The sequence below is a fragment of the Sorghum bicolor genome, chromosome 3 (assembly GCF_000003195.3).
Source record: "Sorghum bicolor cultivar BTx623 chromosome 3, Sorghum_bicolor_NCBIv3, whole genome shotgun sequence".
Taxonomy (NCBI): Eukaryota; Viridiplantae; Streptophyta; class Magnoliopsida; order Poales; family Poaceae; genus Sorghum; species Sorghum bicolor.
This window is the reverse complement of record NC_012872.2, coordinates 28,289,487-28,299,775: the sequence shown is the minus strand read 5'-3', so window position 1 is coordinate 28,299,775 and position 10,289 is coordinate 28,289,487.

Below are 10,289 nucleotides of genomic sequence, written 5' to 3'. Positions count from 1 at the left end.
CTCTAATTGTGCTTCTAATTGCTTTCTAATTATCTTTGTTCTTCAATATTATGAATATGACTTTGTTCTACTTCAATATATTGCTTATGACTTTGCTCTATTTGCTTATATTCAAGATTATATTGTTCTTAGTTTATCATAGTTATGTACTTGGCTTAGTTAGATACGATCTATATACATGCTTAGGATCGTATAGCATTTATCCATCGGATCCATGGGTAAATGATAGATATTGTGTAGGCGTGGTGCTTATACCGTATTTATCTGCGATTGTACCCAATATGCCAGATCGTGGGGTAGTTCGTGATAGTGACAGCTTTATTGATTCTTATATAGTCCCCCTCTCGTGTATTGGGCTGGCAGAGCAACATTATTACACGGGAGTGATTGCTATGTTTCTCATATTCCTTGCTCATATCACTATGCATGGGCGTAGTCTTGTCTCGCAATGATTGCTAAGTATGCTTGCACTAACTATGATATGCTAGACTATATAGTTAAGAATAACTTAGGGAATATTCTTGTAGTTCGTTCTAATACCATGCTAATGACATTCTAGAGTATCTAATTGAGGTGCTTATCATATTTATTATGTGGCTAGATCAGATTAGTTATCCTTGTCACTATTATCATTTCATATATCTATTATGTGACACTTATCCCTGTATGAAGAGTTAGATATAATGTTCTCAATTATACATGCAATGATAGATGCTCAATCTCATATTCTATTCTGTAATCAATAGTGATGATTGACTAATCCCTTCCCAGTGGTAAAAATATAAATAACGATACCTGGAATACTTCCCGGTTAAAATGCTACATCGGTATTAATCTGTGCGCTTGCAGATCCCATTCATTATTTATTTAAGAAGAGCAATTGCATATTTCAATACCGCGTCTCTCATGTCATGCTGGGGATGACAACTTGGCTTAAGTGGTATGAGGGATAGGTTTGGCATTTTTGGCACCGTTGCTAGATTTAGAACTTAGTCTACTTTTGGTAATGATGTTAAGAATACCCAACAGTGGTAAAGTTTTAAGCTCTATGGGAGGTCTAGGTGTTTCTGCAAACTCATCTAAGGGTTCAGAAGGTTCAGCTTCTTCTTCTATGAAGAAAGGAATTTCATCTTCTAAGTCTGGTTCATCTAAAAGCTCTAGAGATGCAGCCTTTACCTCCTCCATAGGATCAGGCAAAAGATATGACTCGGCCTTATTGTTTAAGGATTGTGAAATTGTTATTGGGAATTTAAAAGTTTTTCCAAAAGAAATATGTAGCTTTCCAGTATGACCTTCATAAAGGAGTCTTCTAAAAGGTTGTCCTATCAACAGGTCGAAGTTCCATGTATCAAAGATATAAAGTTCAAATGAACCATGGAGCCTTCTACCGTAAGAGGTAGGACATTAATAATTCCAATACTGGGGACTAATCGTCCCAAAGATTCCTTTATGACCTTTGTTGTGGGGGTTAAAACAAGATTTTTAAATAGTTTAAGTGCAAAAGATTCAGACATGATGTTGATCCCCACAACAGGATTATAGAGAGCATCAAATTGATCAGAATTATAACCACAGCGTATAGTTATAGAGGGTGTGCCCAAACGGATCACATCAGAGGAAAGCTTTGATTCCTCCAACCACTCGCTACTCATGACTGAGATAAGCTCTCTCAATTGATATTCACTTGGCAAACAAATGCTAAGATGGCCGTTTTGGGGTCTGTTAATAGAATGGTAGTTTGAAATGTTTCCAAAATCGGCAAAAAGATCAGATTCTATATCCAGCATGAAGTCTGGTGGTGGAATTTGTTCCTTTTGTGGCTCAGAACTTAGGATAGCTAAAGTAGATGAAGAATTTGGCAGAGTGTCTACTTCGGCTTCGTAGGTTTCATCATGAAGGGTATTGTCCATCTCAGCTTCTAGGATTCTATCTAGGATCACTCTGGCTTCATCAGTAGGGATGCGAAAGAAAGAACCTCTAGACATTGTGTGTAGCATTTGTTTATGATTTTTCTGAAGACCTCGAAAAAAGTGAAATAAAAGAATAGGGTCTTCAAGATTAAGGTTTGGACCAGATTCTAAAAGAACAGAAAAACGTTTCCAGGATTTTCCCAAAGTTTCATTATCTTTTTGTTTAAAAGATAGGACTTCGAGTCTAAGGTCGCCGATACGGTCGAGGGAATAAAAATCTAGACAAAAGTTGGCTCGTAAAACTCCCCATTCACCTCGTTGTTGACTTACCTTCTGACTGTACCATTGTCTAGCTTCTTCCCTTAAAGATAAAGGAAAAAGCTTCCAACGTAAAGTTTTATCAGAAATGCCTTCAATGCGAAGAAAATAACATGTTTGCTCAAAATCTCTAATATGAAGGTAAGGGTTTTCGTCTTCCTTTCCCGAAAAAGATAGGTTTTGAATCATGGCAATCAACCTAGAACTTAACCTATACTGGGATGTTTGGATAGGCTGTGATGACTCCCATGGTAAATGGTCAGTTTCCGAAGGTGTTGCAAATTCGTGGATCGATTTACAATTTTGGTTTTCCATAAGGTAAGAGTAAAGAATACAAAATATAAAAGATAAGAAAAGATAAAAGTATAGATACAAGCTAGTAGTAAGACTCAAGGTTATCTCAGCAAACCGTCTTTCTACCTGGCAACGGTGCCAGAAATGCTTGTTGATATTTGGGAACACAATAAGGAATTGATCCGCAAGCGCACGGATATCGGTGAGCACTTCACCTGGGAGGTTATCCAGAGTATCGTATTTATATTTTTACCACTAGGAGAAATAGTGCATCTGACTAACCCGGTCTATTACTACTAACTCTTTAGGCAACAAAGAATGTTTCTCGATGTGAGTGATAAATTGAGAAGACTACAACTGTAGTCTCCTTCTAACCTTGGTAAGGTTGATATATTGTTCTATTGGGGAAGCTAACGGAATCTAGACACCACAGAGGATGTTCGACCCGCACCTATAAACCCTATCCTTCCTGCCAACGAGATATGGTCTTAAAAGGTAACTCAGAAATGTCACGTTCCTTGCTACTACCACGGTCCAGCTAGTCAGGGAATATCTATATGTACCCTAGCCTAAACACCACGTTTACGCTAGCAATGATTACTCTAAACTCTACCGAAGAGATTAAAGTAAACTCATAAACCAAAAGAACAATAAAATAAGAACTTACTAGAATTTAGAAGTCAAAATACTGAAGAATCCTAGGAGCAAGCTTCAGGTTAGGAGAACTTGATCCCGCAGGTACAAGCTCGGAGTAGACACCGACAGGCCGGGCTTCCTCCGATCTACACCTCCACTCTATCTCTCACAATCTAGTAGAAACTAGAAGATCTATTTCTACTCAAATTGGATGCTAAGCTTAAAAAAAATTTTATTTAGAAAAAGAGGATTTCCTTCGAGGGCTCCCCTCAACTATATGATAAACTTGTCTCCTCCAGGGGCCAGGGGGTCTGGTTTTATAGTCCCCTCAAGTGAACGTGAGCCATTGGATCAAACCGACATTGATTGGACGGTTATCCTTGATCCTTTAGGTCGGTGGAGCGTCGTGTGCGAAAAGAGTCCTGATTGGCATCGAGGAGGGGGCGATCGCCTAGGTCAACTGGGCGGGTGTTGGGTATTCTTAACATCATTACCAAAAGTAGACTAAGTTCTCTAAATCTAGTAACGGTGCCAAAAATGCCAAACCTATCCCTCACACCACTTAAGCCAAGTTGTCATCCCCAGCATGATATAAGAGACACGGTATTGAAATATGCAATTGCTCTTCTAAATAAATAATGAATGGGATCTGCAAGCGCACAGATTAATACCGATGTAGCATTTTAACCGGGAAGTATTCCAGGTATCGTTATTTATATTTTTACCACTGGGAAGGGATTAGAAATCATCACTAATGATTACCGAATAGAATATGAGATTGAGCATCTATCATTGCATGTATAATTGAGAACATTATATCTAACTCATCATACAGGGATAAGTGTCACATAAAAGATATATGAAATAATAATAGTGACAAGGATAACTAATCTGATCTAGCCACATAATAAATATGATAAGCACCTCAATTAGATACTCTAGAAAGTCATTAGCATGGTATTAGAACGAACTACAAGAATATTCCCTAAGTTATTCTTAACTATATAGTCTAGCATATCATAGTTAGTGCAAGCATACTTAGCAATCATTGTGAGACAAGACTACGCCCATGCATAGTGATATTAGCAAGGAATATGAGAAACATAGCAATCACTCCCCTGTAATAATGTTGCTCTGCCAGCCCAATACACGAGAGGGGGACTATATAAGAATCAATGAAGCTGTCACTATCACGAACTACCCCACGATCTGGCATATTGGGTACAATCGCAGATAAATACGGTATAAGCACCACGCCTACACAATATCTATCATTTACCCATGGATCCGATGGATAATCGCTATACGATCATAAGCATGTATATAGATCGAATCTAACTAAGCCAAGTACATAACTATGATAAACTAAGAACAATATAATCTTGAATATAAGCAAGTAGAGCAAAGTCATAAGCAATATTTTGAAGTAGAACAAAGTCATATTCATAATATTGAAGAACAAAGATAATTAGAAAGCAATTAGAAGCACAATTAGAGAATTACCAAGAATCCTCTTGATAGATCCAGAAACCAATCGAAGATTGACTCCTAGTTCTAATCCTATATAGCTATGCTAATCTAGATGTCTAATTGATGTGGTGGCTCTAATCTTGATCAGAGGCTTCTTCTCCCTTGATGGAACAATGAATTAGGGTTGAGAGGCTCTCTCCTCCAGGGGCCAGGGGGTCTGGTTTTATAGTCCCTCCAAGTGAATATGGGCCCTTCGATCAAACCGACATAGATTGTATGGTTTAGATTCATCCTTTAGGTCGGTGGAGATCTCCCGCAAAGCAGAGTCCTTATTGGACTCCTGGAGGGGGCGGCGCCCAGTAGGACAGGGCGGGCGCCCTGTCTCTGGCCCCGTTTCGCCTCCGCTTCGGTCTCGTGGCTTCTGGAGTCTTCTAGATGTAAGATAATTGCGCAGCACGTTAATATCTTTACGTAATCCTGACATGTGGGCCTTTCTTCCATATTTCCTGATAACCCCCTGCAGAAATAGACAAACACCAAAACTCGTGGAATTCTGTCAGATAAAACCCTATGTCTGGATCTTGTTTTCATTTGGATCCTTTTTTTTATTTATTCGATAATTAAATTTGATACTTAAGGACCGTCAACAAACTCCCCCAAGCTTACCTCTTGCTCGTCCCTGAGGAAGGATAGACTCAGCTATGGATCATAAGTTGTTGCAATATCTTTAAAAATTTGACGGTACACATGCTTTTAAATAAGATCTCATCTCTGAGTAAGAGTAAACTGTCAAGACTTAAAACTTACTTACTTTACCTTCACCATGAGACTTGTAACTGTCACTTCTGTCTTGAGTGGTTAAAAGATAGAACAGTCTAGCCAAGTGCCATGTCTCTTATTCTTGATCAGCAATAACTCTAGGGTTTTTGCAGATTTTCAAATAAAACTCAGAAATTCCTTGTATGATTCTCTCAGGTCTCTCTTTTGTGGTATTTTTGGATCCTTATCAAGGCAGTGATGGTATATGCCTTCTCTCAAGATATGTAGTATTTGTGGTATGAGGCATAGTGACATTGCCTTCTCTCTCACCCTACTCTAATAAGGCTTTAATATCTGGAGCTCATAGGTGGGAGATAAAGTATACATACTTACAAGACATTTATTGCATAGTCAAACCATGGATCCAAAGAAACAAATCAATAAGCCAAATCAAGATGTGCATGTGTGGCGAATGAATGGTGTATGGTGATGCTGGTGATAACAATGGTGAAAACAATGGTGGTGGAAGTCTAATTCTACTTTGCTCTTTTAGGGGATACATACCTTCCTTGCTTTTGAAACTTCATGAGGAGAATGAGATGCTCTTCTTTTTCTTTTCTCTCAGGTGGGTATCTTGTACCCCTAATTCTACTATCGGACACTTGTCCATTTTTACCTCTCGTCTCACTTTTCTTTTCTTTCGAGGTTCCGAGCACTTGCTCCTTTTTATTTCCTCGTATATTTTTTTTCTTTTTTTTGAGAGCATTCATCTCTTGAGATAATATAGCAAGTGGTAGTAACAAGATAACTTGAGCATTTATTTCACAAGGGGAAAACAGAAATATTTTTGGTTATTCTCTCCCGGATTAGGAGTAGAATATTTTTGGGTAATTCTGGAGATGGAATGGGTGAATATATGTGGATGGTACTTCTGGAGTAGAAGTAGCATATATGAGTGAACGTGCAAGTGAAATCTTGATTTAACCACATGACAAGCTCCTAAGGGTCAACACAGCTTGACCACACTCAATGCTCACAAGCAGTAAATAATAAATGTATGGCTCAAAGTCTAGCAAGCATGCATATATGGCTGTGGTAGGAATTTAAACTCTCATCATACAGGAACTCATCATGCAACATTTTAAAGATTTTTAAAGATAAAATTCTCCAGAATTCTAGCATCTCTAGGAACAGATAAACAGCAGCTCAACCTTCCCATATCATATCCGTTAACAACTTAGACTTCAGATCAATTTTTCATCCCACAAGTTTAGCTCTAGAGCAAGCTTTAAATTATAACAGTTATATCTAAACTTGAGAGAGAACTTAAAATTTGCAAATTAGGCAGAGCAACTATTTATCATATCCATGCTTAAGTTTTATTTATATACAGATTAGCATAGCCACTTTATTTATTTATTAAACACACTAAGCAAAAAGACATATATATATATATATATAAGCATAAAATCTTTATTTGGTTTTTTCTAGTTTTTGTATTTTAATATTCTAATATAGTATAAGTATAAAGATAGATAGAAATACTTATCGGGATAAATGGGGGTGCTCTCCCCCAAGCTGAATTTTGACGTAATTTCTCTTGATGTAGCTAACAGGTGGCGGAGGTGTATTTGAAAGTCGGCAGCATTGTGACAGCGATTAGAATGTCCTCCGTCTGCTAGTCTTCTTGATTCTTAAATTCTGTGGAGCTCAAATAGACAACAAAGCTTGTGGAACTGATTAAGTGTTAGCATAAATATCTAGCCTTTTTCATGTTGAGACTCCTTAATAAATATTACTCCCTGTTTTTATATTTTTGTTTATAAAGCAGAAAAATATTTATTTTATTTTTATGCCACCACAGTGAATGTACTTATGGGTTTTATGCCACTCGTCTACTCACATGGGGCTTACTGTTTTTCATATTTTTATTTTCTTTTTAAGATAGTATGAACTTAATTAACTAAGTAACTATTTGAAATAATTGAAAGGGCAAGGATAACTACCAAGTTTACCTCTTGGCAAGGCGTTCGGTGTTTTTAAGTCCTCCGAACGGGACTCTCCATTTTCACAATTGTCCTGAGGTTCGTTGGGTGGCGTAGTCGGTGCTTCCGGCAGCGCCTCCTCTTCTTGTATAGTTATCTTCATTTTCCATACCTGACTTGGTGCTTTAATCTCCTCTGGATAATTCTGTTTAAACTCTACGTCTTCTGACCTTATAACTTCTCCTTCATAGTCTGCCCATCCGTCCTTGATGATCTGCCTCCTCTGGTTGCGGTTGTGTCGCTTTCTTACCTGCTTAGATTCTTCAACGATATAGTTAGGGTCAGTAAAATAACGGCGTACCTTCTCTGAGGGGAAGTGCATATGGACTTCTCCGGTTCCAATGTAGATAATTGCTTTAACGGTGCTGAGGAACGGTCTTCCAAGGATGATGGGTGGATCATACTCGTCTTCTCCCATGTCAATAACTTGAAAGTCTGTGTAGACAAATTGATCGTCTATTTTGACTGGGACATCAGATACTATTCCTTTGACTTCTCGAAATGTCTGATCTGCCATCTGAAGCTGAATGTATGTTGGTCTTAGTGGCATGGTTCCGAACAAGAGCCGATAGGTGACTGCGGCCATTATGTTGACGCCCGATCCGGTGTCGCAAATCGTCTTGTAGAAGTTGTATCCATTTATGGAGCAGTAAATGCTTGGCATTCCTGGGTCGTCCTTCTTGGTCAAAGACGGTGACTTAAGTTGGTGATCTTGGCCTCCATGGACTACAGTGACCATCTTAGCTGACTCGGTCCACACTTGCTTGTTCCTGTTTCTCCTGTTGGTCCTCTTCCTTGATTTACGTCTAGATTGATCTTGAATTTGTGTAGTCTTGTTCTTGAAGAAAAATGTCTCCTTCTTCCCTTTGACGTAGAAACTGATCTTGGCAGCACTGGCGTAGATGATAGCTCCCGTGGTGTTCAAAAATGGCCTCCCTAGGATGATAGGTGCTCTCTCATCATTTCCGGTCTCTACCACTACGAAGTCTGCTGGGGCATATAAGGTACCAACTCGGACACAAAGGTTCTTCACTATTCCTTTTGGAAAAGTTATCGTCTGATCTGCAAACTGCAAACACATGGTTGTTTCTAATAAAGGATATGTAAAGAATTTTTCATAGAGTACCCTGGGTATAATGTTGACACTAGAGCCAAAGTCGTAGAGTGCTTCTGGAACGTCCACCATACCGATGGAGATCGGGATGACGGGGCGTCCTGGATCCCCTCTCTTGACCGGCAGAAGGTCAGTAGAGAATTCATTGACGGGGTTACTCCAATTACCTGCATCAAACATGTCTACAAGATTTGCAGATTCTAATCCTTCCGGTTGTGATGGTATACCGGGGTTAGTAGTAGGAACAGCAGCAGCTATTTGATTTAACTGAGATTCAATCATTTTATTAAAGCTAATTTGATTCTTGATGGCAGTAGAAAAATTATCCATTCTATTATTTATATTTTCTAGCATTTTATCATTAGATGCCAATTTCTTGGATAGGTTATCCATTAGCTTTCCTTGATTAGACACTAACTCTCTCAAAGGTGGAAAATTACTATTATTGTTGTTGTAAGAATTGTTACCTTGATAATTACCTGAGTAGTTAGGCCTCTATTGATTCCAACCTTGATTTTGTTGAGGACGGTTGTAGTAGTTGTTGTTGTTGTTGTTGATGTAGTTCACATCCTCAAGTATCTCAGGGCAGTGGTTGCCTGAGTGTCCAGTGTCTCCACACTCCTCACAAGTCATGTGAGAGTCGTAGATGTGCATAACTTCTTTCTTGTCTCCAGCTCTATCATCGAGCTTCTTCATGAGCAGGTCTAGTTTTGCAGACAGCATGTCTACCTCCTTTAGCTGATGCATACCTCCACCTCTCTTGCGTGTCTGGGTCCTCTCTTCATTCCAGCTTTGATTGGACGCCATCTTCTCCACAAGAGCTGTGGCTTGTGGTATAGTAAGTGATAAGAATGCTCCTCCAGCTGCAGCATCCATGGTCTCTCGGGCACTGTTGCTGAGCCCATGATAGAATGTCTGCATCAATAGCCAACTCTCCATTCCATGATGGGGACATTCTAGGATGTAGTCTTGAAAGCGCTCCCATGCTTCTGGAACAGATTCATCATTTTGTTGCTGAAAACTTGTAATCTTCCCACGGAGAGCATTGAACCACTGCTTCGCTCTTCCTAACAGTGAGAATGGGAAAAGGCGAAGTAGTATAGCGTCTTTGGAAACTCCTGCTATGGTGAATGTGTTGCAAATCTCCAGGAAGTGTTGTAAATGAGCACTAGCATCTTCGTGTGCCTTCCCACAGAACTGGTTGGATTGCACCATATTGATAAGTCCAGGCTTGAGCTCAAAGTTGCCATCGATCTCTGCAGCAGGTCCAGTGCGGATGTTGTCCGTAGTGGGAGCTGAGAACTCGCGGATTGATTTGTTCGCCATGGCCTCGAACTCTGAAGACAAGTTCCGGTGATCTTCTTGATTGGATGAAGCTTCTTGCTGAAGTGTTGATGATTTCTTTAGCTTGGCTCTCGTCTTCTTGAATAATGCTTCGGGATTGTCGACAAAATTCCCTGGAAGATGTCTTCTATTCATACATTCCCCTGCATAAGATAAAGTAGAAAAATATCGGGGTAAAACTGTATGAGAGAATAGATAAGCTCAATCATATTAGTGATGCGAATGATAACTCAAAATCTTTTATTTCATTCCTGATTAGTAATCAACCTTCCCCGGCAACGGCGCCAAAAATGCTTGTTGGGTATTCTTAACATCATTACCAAAAGTAGACTAAGTTCTCTAAATCTAGTAACGGTGCCAAAAATGCCAAACCTATCCCTCACACCACTTAAGCCAAGT